General features: G+C 42.6%; 1 pseudogene; it reads left to right on the top strand.

The window, feature by feature from the left end:
- Positions 1-10,041: 10,041 nt before the first annotated feature.
- Positions 10,042-17,690, top strand: part of LOC140200519 (organic cation/carnitine transporter 2-like) — a 70,301-nt pseudogene continuing 62,652 nt past the window's right edge.

The raw sequence follows: 17,690 nt of genomic DNA, 5'->3' as shown, positions 1-17,690 counted from the left end.
TATATCCTTCTCCTCTCAAAATGAATGCTAACATCACATTTGCCACAGTCGCCACTAACGTAACCTGCAAATTAACCTATAGGGAAACTGGCAAAAGGACTTCCATGTCCCTTTGCAACTCAGATTTTGAATATTCTCTCTAGTTAGAAAATAGTCTACGCTTTTATTTCTTCGGGCAAAATGTATGACCATATGCTTCCTGACACCATATTTCATTTGCCAATTCTTTGCCCATTCTCCTAATCTGTTTAAGTCCTTCTATAGTCTCTCTGCTTTCCCAACACTATCTGCCCCTCCATCTATCTTCATATTGACTGCAAACTTGGCCTCAAGGTTATCAATTCCATCATCCAAATCATTAACATATAACATAAAAAGAAATGGTCCCAACACAGGCCCTGTGGAACACTGCTAGTCACCGGCAGCCAACCAGAAAAGGCTCCCATTATTCCCACTCTTTTCCTCCTGCCAATCAACCACTACTTTATCCATACTAGTATCATTCCTGTAATACATGGTCTCCACAGTTGCAGACTACCTGTGTGGATTACTTTGTCCAGCACAGGCCTCCACAGTTGCCTATGGCAACAAATACCACAGATTCCCACTCTCTAGCTAAAGAAATTCCTCCTCATCTCCATTCTGAAAGGATGCCCATCTATTCTGAGGTTCTGTCCTCTGGTCTTAGATTCTCCCACCAAAGGAAGCATCCTCTCCACATCCACACTATCAACACCTTTCACTATTCAATAGGTTTCATTGAAGTCACCCCTCATTCTTCGAAATTCCAGGGAATATACCCTTAGAGCCATCAAATGCTCTTCAAAAGACAATCCATTCAATCCTAGAATCATTTTTGTGAACCTCCTTTAAAACCTCTCTAGTTTCAGCAAATCCTTTGAAAAGACGAGGGGCCCAAAACTGCTCACAATACTCCAAGTGAGGTCTCACCTGTGCTTTAAAAAATCTTAACTTGCTTTTATATTCAGGTTATCTTGAAATGAATGCTAATATCATATTTGCCTTCCTCAACACGATCTCAAACTGCAAATTACCTATTAGGGAATCCTGCACAAGGACTCCCAACAACACACATAAAAGTTGCTGGTGAACGCAGCAAGCCAGGCAGCATCTCTAGGAAGAGGTGCAGTCGACGTTTCAGGCCGAGACCCTTCGTCAGGACTAACTGAAGGAAGAGTGAGTACGGGATTTGAAAGTTGGAGGGGGAGATCCAAAATGATAGGAGAAGACAGGAGGGGGAGGGATGGAGCCAAGAGCTGGACAGGTGATAGGCAAAAGGGATACGAGAGGATCATGGGACAGGAGGTCCGGGAAGAAAGACAAGAGGCGGGGGGGACCCAGAGGATGGGCAAGGGGTATATTCAGAAGGACAGAGGGAGAAAAAGGAGAGTGAGAGAAAGAATGTGTGTATAAAAATAAGTAACAGATGGGGTACGAGGGGGAGGTGGGGCATTAGCGGAAGTTAGAGACTCCCAAGTCCCTTTGCACCTTAGGTTTCTGTATTTTCTCTCCATTTTGAAAATAATTCAACCGAAGTGCACGACCATACACTTGCTGACACTGTATTCCATCAACCACTTCTTTGCCCATTCTCTTACTCTGTCTAAGTCCTTCTGTAGCCTCTCTACTTCCTCAAAGCTTCCTGCCCCTCCACCTGTCTTTGTATCGTCTGAAAATTTTGCAACAAAGCCATCAATTCCATCATCCAAGTCACTGACATATAATATAAAAAGAATCAGTCCTAACACAGACCCCTGTGGAACACCACTAGTCACCGACAGCCAAACAAAAAAGGTTCCCTTTATTCCTTCTCTTTGCCTCCTGCCAATCAGCCACTGCTTTATCCATGCTAGAATCTTTCCTGTAATACCAGGGGCTTGCAGCTTGTTAAGCAACCTTATCTGTGGAACCTAGTCAAAGGCCTTTTGATAATCCAAGTACACAACGTCAACCAATTCTCCTTCGTCTATCCTGCTTGTTATTTCTTCAAAAAATTACAACAGATTTGTCAGGCAAGATTTTTCTCTTGAGGAAACCACGCAGACTTTGTCCTGTTTTAACATATCCCTCCAAATGTCCTGAAACCATTTCCATAACAATCAACTCCCAACATCTTCCCAACCACTGACGTCAGACTAACTGGAGTATAAATTTCTTTTTTCTGCCTCCCTCTCTTCTTGAAGAGTGGTGTGATATTTGCAATTTTCCAGTCTTCTAGAACCATTCCAGAATCTAGTGATTCATGAAAGATCATTACTAATGACATCACAATTTCTTCAGTCATTTGGTACAGTTGCGATCTACCTTCAGCCCTTTCAGTTTCCCAAGAACCCTATCTCTAGTAATGGTAACTTGATGCAGTTCATGACCCCTGTCAGCTGGAACATACACTAGACTGCTAGTGTCTTCTACAGAGAAAAATACTTACTCCATTTGCTTGTCTCCCAATACTACCAGTGGTCCGATATCCAATCTTAAAACAATCTTAAAAAACTTGCTGTCTGCGCATGCACCGGTCGTGCATGCAGCCGGTTACAGTTGCTCTGTAGTTTCTTACTTTTAAACTTTTTAACTTAGTTATTTGTTGTATTTTTTTTCTCATGGTAACACGTTGAAGCTGCACCCTCTCTAACATGCTGGTGGAGAGAGTTTCATAATTTACTGGCATAATTTACATATTACTATTTAACTATTTATGGTTCTATTACTATTTATTATTTATGGTGCAACTGTAACGAAAACCAATTTCCCCTGGGATCAATAAAGTATGACTATGACTGTGACTATGAATATCTCTTGTAGTTTATCCTTTACACCCATCGCCATTGAATGCAGAAGAAGCAGATTCTATCTGCTTTTGTTTTGGAGTGCCACAATTCCCTCTGAGTCTCTCTTGCTTGGAGGTACTTCACATGCAGTGCAAAAAAATGGTAATGGCAGGAACAGGGTTGTTAAGGATCAGTGTTGTTAATGATCATCCACATCTAGGAAAAAGAGGATAGCCCAGGGAAACTTTACAGATCGAGGAGGCACACTGCTGTCCACCCTAGGGAAAGTCATCGGTAGAATTCTCCTCAAATTCCTCCTCCCAGTGGCTGAAGGTGTGTTCCCCAAATTAGTGTGGATTCCATCAATCCAGAAGCAAATGGACATCATCCATAATGTGCAACAATTCCAAAGAAAATCAACTACTACATATACTCTTCCAAAGTGTCTGATTCTATCAATTTAGAACGATTGTGGAATGCTGTTGCCAAATCTGGCTGCTGCAGAAATTCACCTCCATCTTGTGATTGCTTCATGAACGTTGACAAGCCTTGATGTGAATTAATAGGTCTACAATAGATTCATTTCCAGTGAAGACCAGTGTTAAAACAACACTATGTCATTGTCCTAACAGAATTTACAATTATCATTGTTAAAACATTGCATCTCACATCTGACAAACTATCCAGAAAGAGTAGAGTTAATCTTAGAAACTAATGGGAGCTATTCAACTGATGAAGTCTACATTCCAGAACCATGCTTAGCCAAAGACCTGGTCTTTTGCCTAGTCCATCCATCTGCACCCAGACCATAGCCCATCAAATCCCCCCCCCATCCATGTACCTAACCAAACTTCAGTTAAATGTTTCACCTGAACTCCCATACCACTTCAGCTGGCAGCTCATTTCACAGTTGCACCTCCCTTCAGATTCCCCTTAAATATTTCATCTTTCACCCAAAGCCTATCACCTCCAGTTCTAGTCTCACCCAACCCAGGGGAAAAACCTACATGCATTCACTCCATATATACCCCTCTTAATTTGGTTTACCTCTACAAGATCTCCCCTCATTCCCCTGTACTCCAGTGAATAAAGTCCTAACAGGCGGTGACCAGTGGGGTACTGCAGGGTGCTGTGCTGGGACTGCAGCTGTTTACAATATACATTAATGATTTAGATGAAGGGATTAAAAGTAACATTAGCAAATTTGCAGATGACACAAAGCTGGGTGGCAAAGTGAAGTATGAGGAGGATGTTATGGACAGGCTGGGGGAGTGGGCGGATGCATGGCAGATGCAGTTTATTGTGGAAAATTGTGAGGTTATCCACTTTGGTGGTAAGAACAGGAAGGCAGATCATTACCTAAATGGAGTCAAGTTAGGAAAAGGGGAAGTACAACGAGATCTAGGTGTTCTTGTACATCAGTCACTGAAAGCAAACATGCAGGTGCAGCAGGCAGTGAAGAAAGCTAATGGCATGCTGGCCGTCATAACAAGAGGAATTGAGTATAGGAGCAAAGAGGTCCTTCTGTAGCTGTACAGGACCCTGGTGAGACCACACCTGGAGTATTGTGTGCAGTTTTGGTGTCCAAACTTGAGGAAAGACATTCTTGCTATTGAGGGAGTGCAGTGTAGGTTCACAATGTTAATTCCCGGGATGGCGGAACTGTTATATGTTGAAAGATTGGAGCGACTGGGCTTGTATACACTGGAATTTAGAAGGATGAGAGGGGATCTGATAGAAACATATAAGGTTATTAAGGGATTGGACACACCGGAGGCAGGAAGCATGTTCCCGCTGATGGGTGAGTCCAGAACCAGAGGCCACAGTTTAGGAATAAAGGGTGGGCCATTTAGAACGGAGTTGAGGAAAAACTTTTTCACCCAGAGTGTGGTGGATATGTGGAATGATCTGGCACAGAAGGCAGTGGAGGCCAAGTGTCTGGATGCTTTCAAAAAAGAGATGGATAGAGCTCTTAAAGATAGCGGAATCAAAAGTTATGGGGATAAGGCAGGAACTGGATACTGATTGTGGATGATCAGCCATGATCACAGTGAATGGCGGTGCTGGCTCGAAGGGCCGAATGGCCTACTCCTGCACCTATTGTGTATTGTCTATTGTCTATTCAACCTCTATCTATAACTCAGTCCTCAATTTATTGATATTTTTCTCATATACAGGTGACCAGAACTGCATACAATACTCTGGATTTGGCCTCACAAATGTATAATACAACTATAACGTAACATCCCAATTCTTGTAGAGTGCCATGATATATGAAAGCCAATATGCTAAAAACTTTTTATGACCCTTTCTTCCAGTGATGCCACTTCCACAGATTTATATATCTGCATTTCCAGACCCCTTTGTTCTACTGCACACCCCAGACCCCTACCATTCCCTATATAATTCTTACCCACATTTATCCTCCCAAAGTGCAACACCTCACACTTGTCTGTATTAAAAATCAGAATGTTACACTCATTCACCTTTGTGTTCTTTGCATAGGCAATATATATATCTGGCAATACTTGGCCACATCTCACCCCCATACCTGGCCATAACCCATGTCACTTTAGTAGATAACACATTTAGTCTTGGCCTATATGGGTAATCCAATGATACAGTTTTAGAAGATGATGTCTTAAATTGTCATCACAGCCCATGTGCAATTTTTCCATATTCCTTCCTTAGTACCCTGATTCATCTCCTGAACTTCTAAGATTCCTAGTACTTCTGTATCTGCAATAATTAATGATAGATCTATAGCTGCCTCCTTTGGAGACTGATTTGCATAGCTATTCCCCAATGGTCGTGCTTCCTCCTGCTCTGTCTTATTCTTTCTCTTGTCATGTGGTTTAGCCACTTTCCAGGGTGTCTTACTAACTTGGACAAATTATTTATTCATTTATTGATTGATTGATTGAGCATGGAGTAGGACATTCTGGGCCTTTGAGCTGCACTGCTCAGCAACCCCCAGTATAACCCTAGCCTAACTACCGGGAAATTTACAATGAGCAATCAATCCACCAGCCGGTATGTCTTTGGACTGTGAGAGGAAACTGGAGCATCCTGAGGAAACCCATATGGCCACAGGGAGAAAGTACAAACTCCTTACAGACGGTGGCGGGAATTGAGCCTGGGTCGCTGGTACTGTAAAGCCTTGTGCTAACCACTGCACTACCATGCCATCCAAGGTATTGTATGTTATCTCTGTTCTTCACCTCTGCCCCACTAATAGTCGTGAATCCCCACCAGCATATTTACATGTACTACCCCTAAATCAAAATGACTGTCTGTGTAAGTACTGACTCCTTAGTCTGGTCCCATTTCCTAAGCTCATATAAGGACTACAAACTCAGTCATCTGTAGAATCAATCCTGTGTAATGCTCCCATGTCTAGGATTACAGCCTTTCCCATTGATTACTACTCACCCTGTCTTGGAAATATAATATCCACTTGGCCTATGCAGGTACTTCTTGATCTCTGGGTTTACTGTGCTCTCAGGACATAGAACAGCACCGCAATATATAAATTGTTCTGGGACTCACCTTTAGTTCTCTAACTCTATCTGATCTGTACATTCATGTGCTTCTCCAATATAATCCAGTGAGGAAGGTAAAGACTTTAATACATTTCAGAAGAACAAAAGAACATAAGAAATAGGAGCAGAAGTTGGCCATCCGGCCCATTGAGCCTGCTCCGCCATTCAATAAGATTATGGCTGATCTGGCCATGGACTCACCTCCACCCACCTGCCTTTTCCCCATAACCCTTAATTGCCCTATTACGCAAAAATCTATCTAACCTTGACTTAAATATATTTACTGAGGTAGCCTCCACTGCTTCATTGGGCAGAGAATTCCATAGATTCACCACTCTCTGGGAAAAGCAGTTCCTCCTCATCTCCACCCTAAATCTACTCCCCGAAATCTTGAGGCTATGTCCCCTAGTTCTAGTAAACCTTTTTCAAGGTAATATTCTAACCATGAGTGTCCTAGAGATGGGGCTGACTGACCAAATCACTTAAATTCAAGTATCCAAAAGAAACTGCATAACTGTGCACTCCGTTGGGATGGTGTGAGGATTAAGGCTAATGATATATGTAAATACTATACTATCATTGGCCAAACCATGATTTAAACTGAACTCATTTGCATTTTATGAGATACATTGTGGTTACAGCAGATAAAAACAACTCTTTCAAAAGAAGTCTAAAACTTCAAATCCATGTGTCAAAAGGCTCTTAATCTTCGGGAAAAAACTTTCTTGTTATGAAAAGCAACAATTGTTTTAATCTTCCTATCAAAATGCCAGTTTTCAAATTCCCAATTTAAGTACATGTATGTATATATATTAATGACAACTTCCCCAAATTACAAATACAATAAAATCTACTGGAAATCCAAAGCAGCATACATGAAATGCTGGAGGAACACAGCAGGCCAGGCAGCAGCTATGGAAAAGAGTAAACAGTCAACATTTCATGCTGAGACCCTTCATCAGGATGGATGATTGTTCTGATGAAGGGTTTCATACCAAACATCTAATGTTTACTCTTTTTCATAGATGCTGCCGGGCCTGCTGAGTTCCTCCAGCCTTTAGTGTGTGTTGCTTACCCAAATTATGGCTTCTCTGTGAAAAGTAAGAACATCATACCCAAAACAGAGACAGTCACATTTTTTATCCCTCAACCTGGATTCCACATGGATAATGTGGAATCTAGATCTTTCTCTCTTTCCCAAGTTGATTCCAAAGGAAATGAATAAAAGAACACAAGCTTAAAGCAAAGGTAAAATAAAACAAAGTCCATGTATAGACTTTCAAAACAGAATAAACAATGAATTTCCCAACAGTTCACAGAACTTCTTAAAGGGATACCATTTTGTAAAAGATAAGTGGTCTTACAGATTTAATAAACACACATCTCTTCCTCTCCCTATCCCTCCCCCTCCCCCTCTCCCTCAGTACTATTTGTCTTTTGGTTGATCAGGATATCCTGAAGTAGGGTCTCACCCCTAAATGTCAACTGTTTATTCCTTTCTATAGATGCTGCCTGACCTGTTGAGTTCCTCCAGCATTCTGCATGTGTTAAACTGCTTACACTGCCTATTGAAAGAATTGACATGGAATCTAGAGTCTGGAGTTTACTTTCAGAACAAACATTATTATATTACAAGTCAACTTAAACAGTGGAATCACTCATACTGAAACCAAAGCTCTCCAATCCAGAGTTTTCATTATATTTATATAATTTCTTATCTGGGGTGTATGGGGTGTCAGGGAGGGGTAGCACCTCTGGTGTGAAGACTTGTTGCACCTTCCGAGGTAGGTCCTTCCCCTTTGGTCCTCACCTTGCACTCAGCTCTCAGCTGTGGTTCCAAGTAAGCTGTTAGCACGTGACAGTGGCCACACCCCGGGCAAAGGCTTCAACAGGCCAGGTGAGAGTAGCCGTCAGGGTTTTTTTGAATCCTCAGTGAATTCGAGCTTGTCTACCTAAAGCAGGTGAAGTCTGGATTTGGCAGACTGTGTGGAAGAAACAACTAGCTGGTTCAATGGGCAGGAAGGCATTTTGCAGCACACATTGTGGAGCGCAAAGAGCACGGCAAGACATATAGATCACCCTGGTCATCAACTGCATCCTGACCTATCTCCAGTTGTCTTGACTCTCGTCTTGCCACTGGATCCAGATGGAGCAGGACGAGAGAGTGGGGTTGACATCCTGCACAACTCACCCCCCACTTTAATCAAACTCATGTGTAAGTCCTGACATTTCTTATCTACTTTTCACTATCCCCACTCTGCAGTACGTATACACAAAAGCTAAAAATATAAGCCTTTTGTTGTGCCGTGCTTCAATATCTATGTGATGCACGTGCTTCCATTGCTTTGTGTGCTATATCAACTTTGAGCAGTTCCACTTTTACCATATGCCATATATATAGACTGGCAAGCTTCCACTCAAGAGTTAATAAGATTCTTATTAAGCTGGTAAACAGGCATGAGTCCCTTAAATTTACAGTTTGTGGCTTGGGGTAATTTGAACCTGTTACCAGTTTTATCTCTCTGCTGCACTACAGAGCCAAAGTCCAGCTCACGTAAATGTACGGATGCACATGTCACAGACCTATTGTGAAAGTATGGCAAAGAAGTATTATACTTGACACTGTTTGGTTATAACAGTTGTAAAACCAGGCCATGAGGAGTATGTTTATTTAGTGTTGCATCATTAAATTGTTTGCTTCACAAACTTTTTTTTTGATGACTTAGTTGGAGGCCCATTAAGAGAGCTGCGTCATCCTCAATTCTGGCAATGAATTCTCAATGCACATGACTTTATCCTCTTAAGCAATGCCAATAAAACTATCAAAAGAGACCCGCTTTGTTGCAATCCTAATCTGGATTCATAGCAGATACAATTTCTTTGCCGTGTCCTCCATGTCACTGTTGCCTCTTTGGTATTTGTATCACACTTAGTATGGAACCTCACTTCAAGCTTGTTCTCCATAAACACCATAGTTTCAAGACTTAGACTATGTAGCCTGATATTCCTCAGAACCTGAGGACAGCTTAGTTCACAGAGCAGACTTGAGAAGCAAAGTCGCCTGACCTGCTGAGTTCCTCCAGCATTCTGTGTGAGTTGCTATAAATGCTCTCCATTCGACATGCAGCTTACATTCCAGATATTTATAAATATTACTTTTCAGTGAGTAAGTTATTAATTGAGTACACTTCCCACTAAAGCACTCAACATCATCAAAGACCCCACCCACCACAGGCACTCTCTCTTCTTCCCCCTCCCATCCTGCGGAAGATACAGAAGCCTTAAAACACTTATTACCAGGCTCAAGAGCCGCTTCTATTCCACTGTTATAAAACTGTTCAACAGTTCGCTGGTAAAATAAGATAAACTCTTGATCTCACAATCTATCTCGCTGTGAACTTGCTCTTACTGTCTATCTGCACTGCTCTTTCTCTGTAACTGTAACGCTTTATTTTGCACTCTGCTATTTTCCATCGATGCACTATTGTAATTAAATGATCTGAATAGATAAGTATGCTAGACAAGTTTTTTCACTCTACTTCGGTACAAGTGACAATTGTTCCCATTTACCAAACGTTAAATCTGTATTAAACCGCTTGGGATTCTTTTTGTATTATATGTGGCTATATGAGTGGCGAGTTGTTGTCCTGCCCAAAGTGGAAAACACTTCAGTTTAAGCAAACAGTTTGCTGACTGAAGGGCGATCCGTGATGGTAAACGTCTCACAGTCTAATTATAGTTGAGGCGATCGATATTACTCATACTTGCAATTGCTTGCAATCCACGGCCGCCCTCCATTGGTAAAATCATGCATGTTTCCGGAAGAAAGTCACAGTCGTTTCTGCCACTGCAACTGACATGCGGGGCTATGAAGAAATTGTCGCGTTTCTGGGAGAATGGGGACCGTACCAGAAGTTAATGTTTTTCGTCTTGAGTTTTAGCATCTTTAGCAACGGTTTTTGCGGACTCTCCTTTGTTTTCGTTGGTGGTGTACCGGAACACCGCTGCTTAATTCCTGGGAATCTCAACCTCAGTGAAGCATGGAGGAACAGGACAATTCCTCTGATACAAGGTGCCGAACTACAGCATAGTAAATGCACTCGGTACCGGCTGAACGTGATAACGAACCTTTCGGAGACATTCCCCGACCCAGATTTCCTCAACGTGTCTGAGATCGAACAGGAACCGTGTCTGGATGGATGGGAGTACAGTAAGGAGCAGTATATCTCCACTATCGTCTCAGAGGTTTGTGACTGGGGAGGTACACTGCTCACGCTCAACCACAGTTAGCCTGGGAATATTCTTTTGAAATTGGCTGTGGTGCAATAATTTTTAAAGAGCGAATGGACGAAGTGCGTTTGAATCCATTCATGAGCCTACAGCGGTAAATTTATCGCCAATACGAGCTCGAGTCAGGGATATTTTTAATGTTTAACCTTGGATGAGGATTTTAAAGTATTAAACTTCAACCCTGTCGTTAACTCCCTCGATCAGAATTCAAAATGTCCCCTTCTTCCAAGAGGTCTAATTTCATTCAATTTGCCGCCCACTTCTGTTAGTTTAACATTTTCAAAAACTTCATAACCTCCGATTGTAGATTGTAGACAGGAAGTTTCTTGGTTCTAAGAGTGGGGAGTGAATGTAAAAGCTGCCAGGGGAAGGGGAAAAAAAAGTGTTTTAAGTTCCCGAACAAATTTTTGACAGTAGAATTGTTTGCTAAAATGTGCTGTAGAACCAGATGGGATGCATCATCTTTCAGTTTATTCATGTATTCCTCTAAACCATCCTTTCTTAACCTTTTTATCCCGGAGGAACTTGTGAAATAATTTTCAGGTCTCAGGAAATCCCTGCATAAAAAAAAATCTACAGCTCCTAGTTCCTTAGCATGATGGGTAAGTCGTAGATATAATAATCCAAAAATAATTGTCAATGTTCCTTTGAGTAGAGAATAATTTTTTACCCAACCTTAAGAAAGGTAGTTAAGCTTAGCTTACCTTTCTTGAAATTAATCTTTCTTTCCCTTTCATAAATTTGAAAAACTCATAGGGCAAATATAATACATTTCTGTTAAATAACTAGCTTAAGTCAAATTGGGATTTAATTTTTTCTAAAGGTAGGCTCTGTAGATTTAATTTGAGTAGTTTGAAAAATGATTTTATGCTATTTACAATATGAAAATTTATTGACAATGTTGAAATGTAAAGTTACTAAAAACCATAAGCCAAAGCAATATGAATAAAAATATAGCCTAAGACACAATTTTATACAAAGTCTTGAAAAAACATTTTCTTACTAAGTGACACGATCAGGCTCAAACATAGCATGTGAAACTTGTGCTTGTTTTTGCTGCATAAGTACTCAGTTCTTGTCATGGTCCGGTCCGTGAAGTCTGCATTCCGTTTACGGTCCGATCCATCGATCTTTATTCCAGAGTTTCCTGTTTTCTCCCTTGTTCTGTTGGGTGCCTTAATTGAGGCACCTGATTCTCATTGTGGGCTGGCACATAAATACCTCTCAAACCAAAGATTCCCTGCTGGATTGTTCCCTTTCCCTCCCCTTCCTTCTGAAATCTTGTCAGTATCCCTGTCAAGTTCAACTGCTGGAGTGAGACTGGAGCCTTGCCATGCCAAGATAAGGAATTATCTATTGTTGAGTTTGGAACTGTCTCTTTGGGTCCCTGTGTTTAGTGTTCATGTTCTGTGTATGAGTCCCAGCCCTACATCCTGTTCCGAAGGAGGGGACCTGACTCTGTGTTCCCAGTTCCTGTGTTCCAGTCCAAGGCTCTGTGTTCCTGTGCTCCAGTGTTCCAAAACCAAGTCCAGGCACTGTGTTCCAGCTCTGTCCAAGTCTGAGCTTCACGTCCTTGCCCAGCCCAGGAGTACCTTGCCCAGTCCGGTGCTAGAGATTCCTCATCCTGTGCTGGATTGTCCCCATCCGAATCCTCGGCAGTTCCCTCAGCAAGCATCCCAGCCCTGCATCCTAGAAAGTGTCCAGGCCCTGCACTCCAAGGAGTTCCTGCTCCGTACCCAAGAGCCTAACCAAGCCGAGTCCAAGAGCCGAGCCAAACCTAGTCCAAGAGCCTCGTCCAGCCCAGGAGTACCTTGCCCAGCCTGGTGCTGGAGATTCCTCATCCTGTGCTGGTGTACCTCATCCTGTCCTGTAGTCACATTCTGTCCTTGCCAAGATCCTAGTCCTGAGTCCTTGCCTAGACCTGACTTCTGGTTCTGAGTCCCAACCAACACCCAGATTCCGGGTCCTTGTCCAGACTCTGGTTCCAGAGTTCCGAGTTCCTAGTCCAGACTCCTTGTTCCTAATTCCACATCCAGGTCCCGGCTTCTAGCCCAGGCCCTGAATCCTAGTCTCGTCCAGGGCCTGTGTCAATGTCCAGTGTCGTTTCTTCCTGACTCACCTTGCCGTCCCGATAATCCTAGTCCTGTTCCTAGAACTTCAGTGTCTGTGTCTTGTAGTTGGGTCTGCTACCAGTGCCCCCCTTGTAACAGTTCTGGGTTGAACTTGAGATAAACACACACAGATTTCACCTTCAACTGGAAGGAGACAGTTTTTATCCTTGCTCTTGACGCTTGTTAAATAAGAAAAGCTTGCTTACACATGTAAAAAGTTGGGTGAGGTAATCCAGGAGGGAGGGGCTGACATCACAGCCCAAACTCAGTGGGTCCATTCAATGCTCGGAAAATGCACTTCACGCTCCTCACCAGCCTACTGTCCTCCCCTCTGTACAATACAGCACTCACCAATTATCAATGGTATTCCGTATCACACATTAAAAACTGAGAATAGACACAACCAAACAAACACAGTCCTACTGCACACTGCCATACTGGGCTGAGAGACATCTAATGAGATTGCTAATGGGGCTACACACACACAAAATGCTGGAGGAACGTAGTGGGCCAAGGAGCATCTACGGAAAAGAGTACTGTCGACATTTCGGGCTGAAACCAGTCCTGCCAAAGGGCTTCAGCCCAAAACATTGACAATACTCTTTTCCATAGATGCTGCCTGGCCTGCTGAATTCCTCCAGCATTTGTGTGTGTTTCTTGGATTTCCAGCATCTGCAAATTTTCTCTTGTTTGTGATTAAATTGCTTCGCATGAAGTTCACAAAACAATGATTTTTTTTAATCACGATCTCTCACAGAGCCCCTAAGCGACCTCTCATGGAACTCTAGCTTTCCCCAGAACCCTGGTTGAGAAACCCTGAGCTAAAGTATGCCCCGTTAATCAAGTGAGGTCAAGTTTATTGTTATTTAACTATATACACATATACTGTCAAATCAGACATTTCTCCGAACCAAGGTGTAAAGCATACATAATGCACATATAATACACAATAACTGAGGAAAGTAAGGATAAAATCCACAGATGAAATACACATAAACAAAGTTGTTGGCATATGTACGTCTCGAGAGACAATCTTTTTGTGATGTTTCTTGGGGTTGTAGTCTTGCAACTATTTGCACTTTCTAGAGTGGCTGTCCAACCCTACTCCAGAGTGACAGGCTCTTTCACAGAGGCTGCAGGTGAAGGAGGAAGGTGCTCTGGGTGATCAGCTCTGGCTTTTCTTCTGGCTCTCTTGTTGATGAGCATGTTGGTTCTTGATATCTCTGCACGTCGTACACCACTTTTGACTGCAGCCCTCCATTCTATCTGGTCTTCAACGGTTTCCTCCGAGGTGCTGAGGTCCATGCCTGCCAGCTTCATGTAGTGTTTGCAGACATCCCTGTAGCAGAGGCATGGTCTCCCTCATGGGCTTTAACCCTCACTCAGCTTGCCTTGCATCACGTCCTTGGGAATGCCTCCCTGGTTCACCTGTTTGATATGGCCCAATCATCTGAGGCATCTGTGGCTGGGTGTGCTTGGATACTGGCGGTGTCGGCCCACTGCAGAACCTTTGTGTTGGTGATTCTGTCTTGCCAGGAGGTGTGCAAGGTGTGCCCGAGGCAGTGTAGGTGGAATGAGTTTAGCCTCTTACCTGAAGTATAGCATCCAAGCCTCACTGGCATAGAGGAATGTGCTGAGCACGCACACCTGGCACATACCCAGTTTTGTTTTCTTTGTGCGCTGTCTGTTGTTCCACACTCTCTTGCTCAGAATGGCCATGACAGCTGCAGCTTTGGCAATCTTGCTGTTTACCTCTGCTTCGAGGGACAGGGAGCTGGTGATGGTCAACCAAAGATAGGTGAAGAAGTCAATTACATAAAGACAGCAACCATCAATGGTGATGTTTGGGGGAGATTCTGCACCCTGGACAGAACTGATAAACAAAGTAAAGTGCATAAATTAAATATTGTGAGGTACAGAACAGATTAATCCATAACACTTCGAATGCAATGCAGTAGGAAGTTCAGAAGCCTGGTGGGACCCCTGATAATACTAAGGGCCTTGTTTATGCAGCATTCCTGATAAATATCCCTGATGGCTGGTTGGGAGACCCCTATGATCCTGTCAGCTGCTCTCACAGGCTTTTGTAGGGACTTCCAGTCCAATGCTTGTCTGATCTCATGCCAGAAGGACAGGCAGCTTAATCACTTGTTTCCTAAATTCTTTTATGCAATATGCTGGAAATCCCAAAATATAAAGAATGGTGCTGGAAATATCCAGCATATTAAAGAAGCTCCTCTGTCATGATTTCAAGGGAGACAAGAGTAGCTTGTAAAGCTAGAAGAGAGGGGATGTCTCTGATAGGGCAAAGCTGGGGTTACCATGGAGCAGGATGTAAACAAAGTAACTGGCCAATGACTGAATGGTAGCAGTTAAGAATGAGAAGACAAAAAAAAGAAGGTGGGTTCAGTAAAAGGGAAGAAATTTAAAGAAAATCTGAGGGGCAATTTTGTTTATGCAGAAAATGGTGGTTATATAGAACAATCTTCTGGAGGAGGTGGTGTGGAAAGTTACTACATTTAAAAGGCATGTGAACAGGTACTTGGACAGAAGTGGAGGGATATAAATCCAGTGCATGGCAGGCTGTTCAAGAAGGTTCAGTCTCTTGGCATTCAGAGTGAGGCAGTAAAATGGTTTTGACATTGACTTCATGAGAACAGCTAGAAATCAGTCATAGATGGTTGCTTGTGGTGTGCCTCAAGGATCAAAGCTGTACCCATTGCTGTATGCCATCTACATCAATGACCTGGATGATAATTTGGCAACTTGGATTATCAGATTTGTGTGGTGAATACCAGGAAAGGCTATTGAAGCTTGCAGTGGGATCTGGATCAGCTGGAAAAATGAGCTGAAGAATGGCAGATGGAATCAAAAGCAGACAAGAATGAGGTGTTGCACTTTGGGAGGACAAACCAGAGTAGGTCTTAGACAATGAATGGTAGGGCATTGGGAATACAGATCCATAATTCCTTGAAAGTGGTGTCACAGGTAGAGAGGGTGGTAAAGAGAACTTTTGGTATATTTGCCTTTATAAATCGAAATACTGAGTACAAGAGTCGGGAGTCGGGATGCTATACTGAAGTTGTATTAGACATGGGCAAGTCCTAATTTGGAGTGTTGCGTGCTGTTCTGGTCATCTTCCTCCAGGAAAATTAACAATAAGACTGAAAGAGTACAGAGAAAATTTGCTAGGTATAGATGAGGTAAATGATCACAGTTCTATTCCTAGGATAGCGGAGCCTAAAACTGGAGGGCATAGATCTAAGGTGAGAGGAGGAAAGATTTAAAAGGGATCTGAGAGGCAATTTTTTCAGAGGGTCATGGGTATATGTAGTGAGCTTTTGGAGGAAGCAGGGTATAATTACAATGTTTTAACAATCGGTACATGGATGGAAAAAGTTTAGAGAAATATGGGCCAAATACAGACAAACGGGACTACCTCAAAGAGGTATCTTGCTCTGAAACACCTGATATTTCATATCAGAGGAAGTACAGGTAGGTGCTAAGTAAAGGATAAATCAAAAGGACAAAGATTAAATCAAGCAGATTTGTCTCTTTGCTCCCTTAATATAATTTCCTATTTAAATGAAAGAGCCTTTTTTCATGAGAAATTCATTCCATTTTGTTTTACAGAAGTTGTAATGTGTTTGTAGTCCAGGGTCCCTTTTCTCGGTAACATCTGCAAAGCTGGTTGATGCACTTAAGGCTGAAGTTGTAAGGAACAACCATGCATTAAAGTATTAGGGACTGAAACATTACCCTAGATGATATGCTACGTAATGTTTCACTGTATGTTGGAATAATGGAAGAGATCTCGGCAGCAGGATTCAGAAGATGTTTTCAAAAAAGAAAGCAAGTGGGGCAGGAGTAGATATCCTTGATGTTGTTCAATAGTCATTGGCCCTTGGAAAGAAATTATGCGTTTACTCAAATTTGCTATAAGAAATGAGAATTTGCCATAAGAACATCAGAATAGGGGTAGTTGTGTGGGTCCACAAAACAATAAGATCATTGCTGATCCTTTGTCAGTTTGAACTCACTTGATTCAGATTGTCCTTGATTCCATCAACAAAAATATGAGTTGTTACATTATCTTACAACAACTTGACTACACATAATGATAGAGGAAGCCAGCAGACCAGGCAGCATCTATGGAGGGAATAGATGATGTTTGGGCTGATACCCTACATCAGGACATCATTTCCCTCCACAGATGATGCCTCACCTGCTAAGTTCTCCAGTATTTTGCGTATGTTGATTCAGGTTTCCAGCATCTACAGCCTCACTGTGTGTCTCCGTTAACATATGGGCTTGCTGAATCTACTCCAGGTTTTCTAGGGCAGCCCAGAAGATGGAATAGATTCTGCAGGTGCTGGAAATCTCTGGCAATGCATACAAATGGTAGAGGAACTCAACAGGTCAGGAAGCGTCTTACAGAGGCAAACGGATCATCAATATTTTGGGTCGAGACCTTTCATGAGGTCTAGAAAGGAAGGGGGAAGACAGGAGGTTCTCCACCTCCTTCCCTTTATTCCATTGTCTACTGTCTTCTCCCATCAGATTCATTTCTCTTCCTAACTTTACTTCTTCAAACTCTCACCTTCCAGCTTCTCACATTGTTACATTTCACTCCCTCACCCCCACCTACCCACCTCCTCACTTGGAATCAACTATCATCTGCCAGCTTGTGATCCTCGCAATCCCTCCACCTTTTTATTCTGGCTCCTTCCTTCTTGCTTTCCAGTCCTGATGAAGGATCTCAGCCTGAAATATCAACTGTTAATTTCCCTTTATAAACACTGTCTGATCTACTGGGTTCCTCCAGCATTTTCTATGTGCAGCCCAGAATAACTCACTTACTTTCTGGTCCAAATGAATGTGCTCCAGCCTTCCAGGTCCATCTGCAAGCAATCACTGTCCTTCCAGCTCAGGTCACTCCATTCCAGGATCCCAGGATC

This window comes from Mobula birostris, chromosome 7, assembly GCF_030028105.1.
Source record: "Mobula birostris isolate sMobBir1 chromosome 7, sMobBir1.hap1, whole genome shotgun sequence".
In the NCBI taxonomy this organism is placed as follows: Eukaryota; Metazoa; Chordata; class Chondrichthyes; order Myliobatiformes; family Myliobatidae; genus Mobula; species Mobula birostris.
This window is presented reverse-complemented; position numbering and strand designations above follow the sequence as displayed.